The sequence below is a fragment of the Rhamphochromis sp. 'chilingali' genome (genome assembly GCF_963969265.1).
Source record: "Rhamphochromis sp. 'chilingali' genome assembly, chromosome: 16".
NCBI classification, from domain to species: Eukaryota; Metazoa; Chordata; class Actinopteri; order Cichliformes; family Cichlidae; genus Rhamphochromis; species Rhamphochromis sp. 'chilingali'.
The window spans coordinates 34,545,943-34,559,742 of NC_137943.1; the positions used below are offsets into that span (position 1 = coordinate 34,545,943).

The 13,800-nt window shown below is 46.3% G+C and overlaps 1 protein-coding gene across 1 annotated transcript in view; it reads left to right on the forward strand.

The window, feature by feature from the left end:
* Positions 1 to 3,490: 3,490 nt before the first annotated feature.
* Positions 3,491 to 13,800, forward strand: part of LOC308412932 (cytolytic toxin-alpha-like) — a 141,413-nt gene continuing 131,103 nt past the window's right edge. The window contains exon 1 of the mRNA XM_080907645.1: positions 3,491 to 3,503. The gene's annotated coding sequence lies outside the window, so the exon portion shown is untranslated. The remainder of the gene's footprint in view (positions 3,504 to 13,800) is intronic.

Consider the following 13,800-nt stretch of genomic DNA (forward strand, 5'->3'; position numbering starts at 1 on the left):
GCTCAAAGACGACCCAGACGTGATGCTTGGGGTCGGGAGCTGCTGGGTAAAATCCCATTTTGATAACTGAATTGTGTAAAATATGATAAACCTGCTGTGTGTCACTGCAGATTGCGAGGTCACCTTGAGTCTGATTTCTTGCATGTAAATGCGACTTTAAAGGCAGTTTCCTGCGTCTGAATCAACACGTTTGACAGCTCGTTAATATTCATGCAGACACGCCGTCGTCTGACTTACCAACAGCTACGCCTTCAATATCTGATGCTAGTTTCTCTAAAAGTACTCAGTCTAGTTTCATTTGAACAGTTTAATGTCAGAGGCTGCGTGGAGGGCGTTCCAACACTTTCATTTAAAATGGCATTAGAGACAAACGTAGGGTTCATCGATAAAACAGAAAACTGAAGCAGTTAAGCTCAGCAGGCACCGTACAGCTGATCTTTCACTGGGCACAAACGGGAGCCTATAAAACGATGCTAATAGACTCGTCAGTGTGACAGCTGTGCCATGATTACAGCTGTGACTTGAGTTAAATTAATGAAAGCGAGCTGATGTTGCTGATGCTCGTGTGGCTGCAGCCCTGCAGGGTTTAACCTGCACAGCAGTCAGCAGGCTTACCTGTGACCAGGTGCCCCGATCACGGATCGTATGACAGCTCATGGAGCATAAATATCACATCAGGAGGGCAAAATAAAGAAGTTGTTCCTGAAGACAAAGACCTCAAACACAAGCCCGGGGGCACAGGAGGCCGGGGGGGCTCATGTTTAGGACTGTACTGCCTGCACTTGGATCAGTTTTACAGTCTTACTGTCACACAGCACCAGAGCAGCTCCAACCTTTGAAGGAAGTTTATGAATAAAGGAGGTGTTTGTTTTTTATTGTTCATATTCATTTAAAAACAGAACATTTCCTGTTTTTTGTTGTTTTTCTTTTCATTTTCTTGTAAAATTGTTTTTATTTTTGATGAATTAACAGAGAAAGTGTTTCAGAGCCCAGAGAGCCACACTCCCGGCTTTATTATTTACTAAAGCAGAATTTCTTTATGATGAAGGAAAACGATGCATCAGTTTGTTGGGTTGTTCAATGTAGGAAACAAAGAGACGACAGCAGTGTGGCTCAGCTCTGCTGCTCCGGCTCGCTGCAGATAGAACTGGGTTTTGTATGATGCTCTACAGTCTTTACAGTCCACAGCGCCACAGTGATCCACTCGATCCTCCAGAGATTTGATTGGTCAGTATGTAACCACCTTTGCAACCTTTAAGCTGTAACCTGAAGTTAGCTCGCTAAGCCCCCAATCCTGCTGGGGAGCAGACAGAAGGTCACCATTAGGAGAGAGGTGGGCTTTTCCAGAGGAGCTGGGAGAGCGACAGCTGCTGTTCATTGTGAACGAGCCCACTGAGCTCCAAGGACTAAATAAGAGACCATCTGCACCGCGGGGGGGGGGCGTCTCAGAAAGACTCAAAGTGATGCAAATGTCCTCTGACACGCCGCGAGTAACGGGACCTCTTCCAGCACAGACACGGGCTCCAAACAACAGCCTGGAGGTTAATTATTTACCCACAAACAGGAGAACACCTCCAACCACCAACTGCTCCTCCCGCCTCACAGCAGCGCTGCTGCGAGAGGCAAAGTCTTCCTGACCTTTTGACCTTTAAATGTTAACAGACTGCAAAACGAGCAGAAATGCGGCTGCAGCTCAGTAATCAACACTTATTCTCTTTAGCAGCTCATAATGCTGACGCTTCGAGGCCTTCGGCTAATTTCGTCATCACATTTGTCCCTGGAGCCCCCCCTCCCCTTCCTCTGTTCCACGGGGGCCACAGCACAAAAAACAAAGCAGAGGAGCAGAGATAAGATGGCTGCCGAGTTATTTATAGCTGCGAGCGAAGAGAGGCTGCAGCGCAGGCCGAGCTGCTGCAATGCAACCTGAAATCTGCAAGCAGGGAGGACGGGGGAGGGAGGAGAGCCGGGGGAGGGAGGTGGTGGTGGAGTCTATTGTGTGAGTGACACAAAGCGAGCTGCCTCCCTCCATGTTGTGTGAGGCTGCTGTTCTTCTACATGAGGAGGAGGAGGAAGGGGGCAGATTTAAATCTCAGAGGGGATTTTTTTTCCACTCAGGGAGGGAGGAGGGGCGAGGAGGGGGAGGGATTGGGGAGGGTGAATATTCATGGAGGGTTTGGAAGAAGAAAAAAAAGGGGGCCGGGAGATGGAGGGAGCACGTGATTGGCTGCCACTCCCCGCCCCCTCACACCTCACAGCAAGCCTTTCAGCCAGCCAATCAGGAGCTGCTGCTGTGTTTGAAAGATGCCAGAGAGAAGAAGAGGAGGAGGAGGAGTTTAAAAAAAAAAAGATAAATGTGCTGCCGGAGTGGATGTGCAGCGACTGCAGTTTGTAAAAACAGAAACCTGTTTTCTAAATTTGGTGTTTTTCCACTCAGGAAGCGCGCTGCGAGTTTACCCTGCCGTGGGCTCTTGGCTCATGCGCCTTCACCATATGGTCGCCTCTCTTCCACACATGGGAGGCACTGCTCCAGATTCATCAGAACATCTCCCCGTCCTCTTTGAACTGCTTAATAAAGTTTATTCTGCTGTGAATGTCTGCACAGAGCGTGGAGTGTCGGAACGAGGCGATTTATCCCCCTGTGAGCCGTGGGTTCTCGTTAATCATGTGATCAATTAAAGGTGGTGTCAGGGAAATAAGTCTTTATTAGCCCCTGGTGGCAGCTGTGGGGAACTGCAGCCTCATCTTTTTATACCCGTCTTTGATCTGAAGCACTGATTTAAATCTCACTGCGTGTACTTTAAAGTGTATCAGTGTATACTGTTCACGCGTGAATTCCAAAATAAAAGCATACAAGGATCAAATAAAAGCACGGACTGTTTCGTGCAGAGCCGAGACCTGAGGCTGTGTCAGTGTGTCTGTCCTTCGCCGTCCTTCCCGTCGTGTCCTGTCTGCTCAGCTTCCTGCAGCAGTGAAACGCAGCTCGCTCGCCCTGACCTCGTTTCTTTGCTCCAGATCATCAGCGCGTTTTAATCTTCCGCTCCTGCTTGATCTGCCGTGCATGATTGCAAATTCGCTATTAAGACTGAAGGGAGGAGGAGGGGTGAGGAAAGGACTGGAGGGTGAGGATTTAGGGGAGGGGGGTGAGGGTGCAGCTTTGGTGAGAGAGTGATATCACACACATGCTAACATGCTCACGACTCCACCTCCTCCACCCTTCCTGCGTCTCTGCCTCCACCCACACGTCCTGTTTCCACGGCGCAAAAACAAGGACGGATTACCGTTCATCTGCTCCATTGCCATGGAAACACTGACCTCACACCGTGGTGACCAGCAATCTGGGCTGGTCGCCATGGCGATTTGCCGCCCGGTGCTGTGCCGTTGCCGGAGCGAGTGGACAGGCGGCGTCTGCAGCTCTCTGCAGTGTCCAGATAGATGATTTACTGTGATGTGACCAGCAGAGGGAGCTCAAGATGAAGACAAATAAACTACAGTCAGAGGCAGAAAAGCGATGACATTTCTGACTGGTGTTCATGGACGGTCTCTTTGACTGTTTATTGTCCCTGAAGACGTCAAATATGTAACTGTCATCACTGTGTTAGCCGCGTCCTCCTGGCTGCAAGTTATAAGTTAGCAATGCTTTGCTTCCCTCGGCAAAATGTCCCTGCTGGGACTTAAAAAAGTACGTAATCTTGACAGATTTAGGCAGTTTTTACGAGCTCTGAAGCCACTGCAGAAGTAAAAGGCTAACATCAGGCTTTAAAAACAGAGTCGTACGACCGCGGCTCTCAGGTGAACATTCGGCAGTATACTGATATACACCACTGATGCCTGCTGTAGGACAAAGAGTGAGGAAGAGTTTTGTGCTCTGGGTACTCGTAGTGTACCACATATAGTACACTATATGTGTATATTAACTTTATACACTCAGAATAACAAATCAAGTACAGAAACGACTACATCCTCAGGAAAAACCTGTCCTGAGACACGTGGAGGCTAATCGTGTTAAGCTAACTCTTCGTTCACACAGTGCACGATTCTCTGGAATGACACTTTTTATGCTGCACCTCAGAAATCCTAGTTTGCACTTTGCTACGTCTTATTAGTTTTAAAAATAGTGCAAAATGACATGTTGTATATGCTAATGTTTGATTTGTAATAAAATTGTAATTCAAAGGAAAGTCAGCTAAACTAGCGTAGCTAAACGCTAACTGTGCCAATGTGAAGGGTTCCCCGTCTTTCTGAATTAGCATCACTGATGTCTGTCTGTGGTTCGTGTCCGAGTTTGGATTCTGTTAGTTACCTGTTACCTGTTACATACAACAGGTTAGCTTTAAAATGTTTTTGTAAGAAGCTGTCATACCTCATTGTTCCAAAAACAATAATAAAATGAGTTAACTGAACTAACCCTAGATGGATGATATGAGGTCAAACTTGTAAAGGAGCACAGGTTTATCTTATCCATACCACTGCACTTGTCACTCTGTTTGGTGAGTGTATGAGTGCACATTCATCTGAGTGATCAGATACTTCTTGCAGAAAAAGCTCTGTGGGAGTTGTGCACATTTTTTCTACCTTCAGGTTTTATGAAAGATTTTGTTGCTCAGTGATGATTGAACCAACAGGGTTTGGTGCCAATTAAAGCCACTGAAGAGCTCCAAGCTTGAGTCATAAAACAAATGAATGAAACCTTGACTCAGTAAATCATAACTCTGCTGCAAAAGGCTAAAAATACTTTTTTCAAAGATGTTTTATGAGATTCATTAAAAAATGAATTCTGGCATCACTACCCAAAGCTGTAACTACGAGCAATCTCTTCTCATAACTCTGTTATCAGCTGGAAGTCTTCACCGTTTCCTTTTCTGAGTCGAATGTTCTCTGTCTTTACTCTAAATGGATCACTGAGTCACTTACGTCCTAATCCACCCCAAACTATAAGATTTTATTAGCAATGCCCAATACATTATTTCACCAGAATTCTCTGAAGTTTATGGAGAATAAAAAGCAAAAGTTTGGACCTCCTGGCATCTTCAGTGGACTTAAATAGCTCCCGTTGCTGTGCCATCCTCGGCACTGCAGTCGTGTAGCTGCTGTTATGGAGGAGAGGCGTCTTTATGTGCCACACGACAACAATACGGCAGCGATATCAGAGCGAGCTGCAGGGACGTGTTGCGGCGACGACGACGGTGTTTGCTGAGCATGAAGGAGAGTCAGTTTCCCAGAGGCCTCTGCTGTTGCTACCAACTGATTTTACACACAAACCCTCCTCCAGAGAGACCGCTAACGACTGAGTTATTGTTTTTACACTTCTTATATACGGATGGATAACCTTCTCTGAACTCTGAGTTACTACGGGGAATTATTCCGAAAACACCAGAAATGGAAGAATGGGTAACTTCCTCCAAAACGTCGGAAACCTTTTTGTCCTGGTGTCATCTGATGCCATCACATGGCGTCTGCAGTACTGGCTTTTCAGCGACCTTCCACCAGGACATTGGAGGGACACCATGAGATCATTTTGGAAGATTTAAAGATGGCAGTGAGGCCTGCTGTGATCTTTGGTCTGGAGACGATTACACTGACAGAGAGACAGGAGGCCTGAAAACTATTTGCTTAAGTTTCGTCTATCTGTCTTTTCCAATCCTCAATCTTTGGTTTTCATTCTTCTTCAGACTTCATTATTTTTCAACCCTTTTCGTGAGTCTGAAGCACCAAAAACCAAAACCGGCGTTTTCATTAATCTTTTCCATCTGATTATAAGGAAGCTGAAGGAGGTCAAAGGTCACACACCCTGAGAATACCCTAAGCCTCTCCCCTGCTGAGAGCTGGGCTTCATCGGGATCAGGCCCCGTCAGCCGCCCTTCTGCCGGTGTTAATGTGCCGTCCTCCTGTTGAATCCGAGCTCTGCTGTAATTTGCTGATCTGATTGAGCTAATTAACCTGCTTCTCTTTCCTGCTCCCTGATGCCGGGGAAATCCGCGGGGACGATCAGGAGCCGATGTCCCAGTTCAGAGACGCCGGCTCCCCCGTCACGCATGTCTGCTCCCTTTTTGTTCCGCAGCTCCTGAATTATGTGTGTTTGACACGTAAACGAGCCCTGTGATTGCTTTTACTCACGCAGCGCCTTCCCCGTCACGGCTCGGAGTGTAACTCAAACGCTGGTTTTCTCCTGTCAGACTAATGACTGCAGGCTGCTGCTTTAACTGCTGCTTTGATGCTTCCTCTTTGTGCCTCAGCTTCAGTCTGCACTTCAACTGATCGATGTCTTTTATATGCCTAATACTCTAATGACCATATAATTTGACTTGGTTTGCTGTGGATTGATGACACTCGATCCCTTTCTGCTTTGTCCTGTTTCTGGCTGTGCCTTTATCGTGTTGTTGTTACGCTTTCCTGTCATTATCAAAGTGTTGGTTTCAAGTTGTTCTCTGTAAGAGCAAAAGATTACTGAGCCGACAGGATGAAGAAGCCCTACTGCAGAGCCTCAGAACAATCATCTGAAAATTAGCCAGCAGCTGAAGGAATGCTCCTCTAACTACAGGACGCCACCACTACTTCTTTATTATATATAAATCATAGAATTTAAACGAGTCCCTAACGGCTTACAAGGTTCATGATGATCGAAGACACAGGAAATGCTGATGAAAACAGACATTCTTGTATAAACGTCCTCTTAAGAGATACTCAAAACGACCAAAAACAGTGAACTGTTTCTGTTAAGAAAGTCGTGTCGTGAGAAAGAAAGTAGACTCCCTCAGCGTGAAAGCAAATCCTCAGGTCCTCACGAGGTTCTAAACTCATTTAAACCCAGCCTGAAAGGAACAATCCACCCAGCTTCAGCTGACCATCGTGGTGTGCATCATCTTTCACCATCCATCGGTTTTCTTCCAGTTATCCAGCTCAGAGTTGTGGTGCAGCTGAACCCTCGCCAGCTTTCATGCAGAAAGAGTTGGGGACGTGTTTCCATGTTGGAGCTGTGACGTTTGTGTTTCACTGGTAGTTGTAAAAAAAAAAAAAGTAGGTAGACATGGCCATTCATATACAGGGAGTCACAACACAACAGCTACAGTACAGAGTCCAAGTTTTACTGATCTGCACTGCTGCCATCTTGTTTTATGAAGTCGGAGTTGGTGGTTTTTCTCTGGCTTGAAGCTTCTTCCAGCTGAATATTCAAACCCAACGTTTATCCATCCATGCATCTTCTTCTGCTTTATCCAAAGCTGGGCCGCGGGGGCAGCAGCCCAAGCAGAGAGGCCCAGACCTCCCTCTCCCCAGCCACCTCCTCCAGCTTATCCGGGGAAGCACCAAGCCGTTCCCAGGCCAGCCGAGAGATATAATCTCTCCAGCGTGTCCTGGGTCTGCCCCGGGCCTCCTCCCGGTGGAAGGTGCCCAGAACACCTCACCCAGGAAGCATCCTTGTCAGATGCCCGAACCACCTCAGCCGGATCCTTTCGATGTGGAGGAGCAGCAGCTCTACTCTGAGCCCCTCCCAGACTTCTCACCCTGTCTCCCTAAGAGACAAAGTACACAAGCACACGCAGTCCAGTCCCAACTTTTATTTTTATTTATTTATTTAACCTTTAAGATTAACGTCTCTTTTTCGAGAGAGACATGGCCACGAGTGTGCGCCGTTACAAAGTTTCAACAAAACACATAAAACAAATATAAGTCCAGCTGAATAATAGTCAGACTCTGCAGTTACAGAAGTTTTCATCAGAGCTCTGACAAAAGCATTCAGCTTTAATTTGCTCTGAAGGTGACGCCGTGAAACAACCTCGCTGTTCTACAAAGCGCTGAAATTTCCTGGGTACTCTAAAGACGACCAGCGAGAGGGCCTCACATCACTGCAGCTGTTTGAAGGTATTAAGAGTTTACAAAGATGAGAAGGAAGTTTACCCAACATGGCTTTGCACAGCCAAGAAACCAGATTATAAAGTACACATTAACACGTACGGGACAACAAGTTTGATATGAAGTGTAAAGAGCAGAGTCCAGACAGCGAGAGGAGGACGCAGCGCAAACAAACAATGAAACAGGAACATTTAAGAACAAATTCTTTCATTAAAAATCACAAAAATCAGTTTTAATTAGTAAAAAAAACAAATTAACCTTCAGTGTTTTCACAAAGTGCTGAACAAAATGGAACCAACACAGTCACTCACACTGCAGCTAGTTTACAATCATGTGTTTGGACTGTGGAGGAGCTCACGGAGAGAACCCACACATGCTCGGGAGAACACGGAGAACATGCAGACTACACACCGACAGGCCTCAGCTGGTGGAACTGATCCCTGTCGCTCAGCCTTTACTGTTTCTTTGTATTTATTTTCCAACACTGAAACATGAAATGCCTGAACATCAAATTCCCTCAGTCCTGTCAGAGCAGCGCTTTGTTTACTGCAGCTGTTTTTATCTTGTTTGAAACGCAGAGAGATGCTTTGAGTGGCTTATTTTGCTCATGAAACTCAATCACACGAGACAGGAAACGAGGACATCTGACCTCCGATCAGCAGCGAGCTGCAGCCTGAGTGAAACCGACGAGCCGGAAACTCACTTTTCATTTCTGCTCTTCGGGCTGACGCAGCAGCCTGAAGCCGAGGAGGCAGGAGTGCGACTGCGACCTCTTTGTTTTTGTTGTCACGTGTAGTAATCGCGGTAGTTACTGATCTGCAGCCTGTTCAGACAGCTGTACACACTCTGCTGCAAAGACTCGGAATTTGAGGAGGAAAAACTTCATCATCCAGTCTCAAAAATGTTGTAATTCTCATTTATAAAAATAAAAGTACAAAGACCTTCCTTTGGTCGCAGCTGCAGTCTTTCTAACGGCCAGCAGGGGGCAAACATAAATCTAACTGTAGAAGTCTAACGTAGCCTCCCGCTCCTTTAGCTATGACATCAGTAAACACTCTCTGGATGAGTTTATGATCTCATCACAAGCTGATGATGCCATTTAGAGGCATTCAGAGCTGTGGATGAGTTGGAGTCACCACCACACGAGTGTTTCTGACGAGGCGATGAGAACGATCAGTTTCCAGGCCATCATTCGTTTCCCAGCCTTCTCCTGTGCTGATGATGTGTAATGTGAAGCTGTGCTGAGCCTCAGCATCCTCGCAGCCTATAGGCTGTCCTGTAAACACACCTTTGCAGACTCGCCCACAAATCTGTGTGTTAAATGTTTTGTTTTCATTATGGTGTCATCGACTCATCATCAGATTGTGATTTGTCATTCCTCCGAACCTCCGAGGTTTTCGTCATACACGGCGCCCACAGATGAGCGTGTAATCCTTCTGCTGTTCTGTGATGTGTTCAGCGGCGTGCGGGAAACGTCGCCTCCAGGTTCAGTGCAACCTGAAGCGCTTCTTCTTTCCTTTGTTTTCTTATTTGTGATTGTGTTTTCCTCTGATGTTCTTCTTCATTTTCCCCAACAAGCACAGACGGAGGCTGTTGAGGTGGGAGGCGATGTTTTCAGGTGCATCAGAAACCAGCAGGAACCTGCTGTGGGCACGGGGGTTTTCCGGCTCAACGCTCGCTCTGCATTTCCGCCTCTGAAACTCCACAAACTGCTCTCGAGTCAGACCACCACCTCACGCTCTGAAAGCTTAAAATGGTTCATAAATTGAAGTCTGCAGCTTTGTTTTTCTATGACTGAGTCACATATGTTACCAAATATTAACTGAAACCCACTGTGGCTTTGAGTGAAACTGGCTGCTGTCTGCAGCTGCTTTAAAAGCGTTTTATCTTATGATAAGGATTTTATTCTTACACTTGCTCGTTAGCAGGTACGGTATCTGCGTCTACATGACGCACATGACTAAACAAGTTTGCTGGCATTCGTCTGTCACTTGCATTAAAATGTATGGCTGTAATGCTAATACCGAGGCTGAGTGACATCATGGTGTCCATGCTTCGTGTGCAGGCTTGCAGGGGAACATAAACATTGTTACACACACCGTGAATACTGCATAGCCCTCCAAAGGCCTCTGATGGTCGTGAAGCCTGTGAGGGGCTTTGCACGCGCTCTAAATGCTTTTTGATGTCTTTTGGTTAGCGTAGCATAGATTGTTTTTAGCTAATCTATGCTAAAAAGCGTACAGGCCCATCTCACTACCACAGTATTTGAGTCCCTGTGTCAGGTACGGCAGCGTCTTTGACTTGAACGTCACTTTCGTCCTCAGTTTTTTAACCATGAACACAAACGTCAGGTGAGTAATAACTAATAACCGTGAGAGGAGCACTAACAGGACAACAAATGTGCTCCTGCATCTCACACTGAGGACACCACCTGTGAGTTTGTAGGTTGGAGGTTGGACTTGTTGGTCTAGAGCAAACCCTCGGCGGGACTTTGGATGAGAGTCTCTGGTGCCAGAGTCCTTGGCTTTACAGAAGCAGAGGATCAGAAGAGTAGCTGACCAGCGTTAACACATTTCCAGGAAATGCTGTGTCCCTGAGCTCACCGCTAATGTTTGCTCTCGGGATTCATTCTGTACAGAACTATGCTGAACCCCTTCCAGCTGGCAGAGAGCAGTAACATTACAGGCAGACCAGAGTTCACAGCGGCCAGATAACCGCCGGCCAATGAGCTCTCTGCCTTTACCGCAGGTGCTGAAAAAGAAATGCAGAATAAAGGTGAGACCTGAACCCTTCCCCCCTTTGTTTGCTGGTGGGCTTTAGGACCCAGCTAAAACAATGGAGGCTCTTCAGTTCGCTGCCTTTGAGACTCAGGAAATGCGTCTCAGATTACCTCCTCCCCCCTTGACCACCCTTCCTGGACTGCATGTGCTTGTTTACTTGCATGTTTGTCATTGTGAACCATTCTGACTGTTAGATTGTGTTTGTGCTCACTCTAAAGGACTGTTTAAGGGTAAAGACTTTAAGTTGTGGTTCAGCATTTAGCTGTGATGGTTGGGAATCAGATAAGGGGTCATTATGTCAGTGAGAGTCCTCGTAAAGACGGTGTCCAGGCGTGCGTGTTTGTGCAGTCGGACACGAGGAGAGGGCTGAATCGATTGATAAGCTCAGTGAGGTCGAGCTGCAGCAGCACTCGGTCCCTTTGCTCTAAATTAAATTCATTTTTTATTGATTTGATGGATTTAGGTCAAACTTAGGAATCAAACCACCTCAAGGTTTAAGCTGACATTAGTGGTTCAGAGTGAAATATGTAAGGCCTACCAGCAAGCACTGGTAACCAGGAAAGATTATTAATCCCAACCAGTTGGAAAGTTTCTACGAGCTGCTAAAACTGCGGCACGTTTGCTCTGGTCACAGAAGACAAGCCATGCAGACCCCTGGTGACCACAGTGATAGGTTCAGTGCCACAGACCCTCTTGTGAACATTTTCACTTACCAGCAGGTTGCAACCACTCACCAACTAGTTGGGGAATACATATTTTTCCCTAGTAACTGATGGTTACCGGGGGAAACGGACTAAGCAACTAATGGAAGGACTTTTCCTAAAATGCTGCAGAAATTCATGACATCAAAAAGTGTTGGTTCCCCTCAGACGTTTCTCCTCTGGCCTCCTGCAGATTAAATAGTCCAGCTAATTTAAAGAATGAAAATATTTTTTTCAGCAGACTGTAAATCTGTTTGTTTCTTCTTTAGAGCTGAAAATGTTCACATCAGAATTTGTAGAGCCTCAAGTGGACATAAGAGGAACTGCAGCATTGACCTAGTTTTGGATCGATGGGTGATGCTTGAGATTAGCATATAGTACCGCCTCCAACAGCTTCTACAACATTAGGTTTGATGGTCCTCAGCAAAATGTAAAAACTCGTCCACTAATGAGGCCGAGGCTCATTGATACAACGTCTGCACTGCTCTGTGCTCTCCTCCTGTTGGTCCACAGTCCTGCTGTGATCGAGTCACTGAAAAGTCGTCTCACTGAGTAAAAACTAAACCTGCACCAACATGCAAAGGTCAGGAGATGACTCCATCCATGTGCAGATAATAAAGTGCTGACAGCTGGACACACATGACACAGAGCTGCTGCATGTTCAGTAAAAACACCACACGCCAAGTCGTAATCTGTCTGCTCATGCTAAGCCGGCCGTTAGAGATTACATTCCTGTGACAGGGAAAGAAAAGGTTTTAAAGTCTTTAGCAGGCGGTTTCTCCCTAAAAGCTCATGAACATGTAGTCACTGCGCTGTTTTTAGAGCCGGCTCAGACGGTGAGTCTGCTGCTGTCACTTTCACTCGTCTGCTTCACCGTCAGGCTTCAGCAGTCACACGCACTGTTTTCATCTTTCTGTTTTAGATTTAATGTGGAGAGAAAAACAGGAAGTGTGCAGACTGAGCTCGGCCGGCCGACATGTTTCAGAGCCTGCTGCTCTCACTCGCTCAGCACAAACGCACCAGCTCTTCCTCATTCTTCACATTTCCGCCCCGAAGCCAGCAAACGACAAATATTTGTTTTTATTCTGAGCTGGAAGACGCTGAACGCAGCCGGGCCGCTGCTGCTGGGACATGTCTGTTTATTCATAGCAAGAAAAAAAATATTCACAGGTTGTTTTGTCTGAAAATGGAGGGAGGAGGGGTGAAGGGTGACTCAGGCTTCCTGGTAATTTTATTTTTAGCTTTTTTTTAACCGTAAACTGAGACAGTGCACACATGTAGCAGCAGTTCTCTCAGTAAGGTTCCCAACACAAAGGTTACAACAGAGGAGGGTTGGAGACGAGCTGAACAACAATCATGACTTTTTCTTAGATAGTTTTCAAAGACTTCAGAAGGACAAAGAGTGAAATGAGTCTAATATACATAAACCAGGTGACCCTGTAGCTCAAGCTGAGCGTGTTAGTGTTGTGTTTGGATAACTAAATGAGGCTCTCGGGCACCTTTTTCGCACCTCCGAACTTTACAAGCATAATTAGCTGGTCTTTAACCTGCCGGCTCCCAAATACAAAGTATGTTTGATGTCCAAGCAGCAGCATCTCGGGCTGGAAGCTCTGCCTGTACAGAAGTGCCAAAACCTGCAGTTCCTCTAATGTCCACTGGAGGCTGGTTTCCAAACGAGTCAGTCCCCACAGACTCTCATGTTAAAATGTCAAACTTTACAGCAAAAATAAACATGTTTACAGCCTGATGCAGAGAATAGTTACAGCTACTGTTCACCATTATAACGTCTGCACAGGGAGCGAATGTGTTATTAATGTTTTTTTGGATCATTTAAAGGCTCAAAATGACGACAGTCCGCAGGCCGCAGGGGGTGTGGCTGCTTTGCTCAGTATGTTGTAGCTGCTAGCTGTCTGCTAGCTTCACCTCAGCTAACTGGAGTCCCTGAACTGGACCTCTGGACCGTGTTTGTGCTGTTGGACAATTTTTAATGCAATTATCTGACCAATAATATGGTTGCTATGTGGACAGTTGTCTAGGAGACAATTTAAACCAAGTCTAAATGGTCTCTAAGCAGCAATCTGTGTCTGTCTGTTGCATCCATTCCGTCTATGGGTGCACCTTGATAACTAGCTGATTATTTAATACTCCACCCTCCTCCACAACACCACGGTGGCCAAAACGCTGCCGCTGAGTCCAGAAACCATTAAAGATCGCCACGATACACACGTACATCTTTTATATACAGTCTAAGGAGATGTCAGGTTACACTGAAGCTAGAATGGTGCAGCTGAGAGTGATGGAGTCAGTGTTGGTGAGTGGGTGTCAGAGTGTGAACTGGAGTATTTCCTGCTCTGTGCTTCATGTAAGAAATGTGAAAACTGAAATCAGGCTGTGTTTTCCTCCAGATGTGGACTTTTACTCCCTTTGGATGTGGAACATCTTCATTTTGTGTACACAGATGTGTGTTTGTG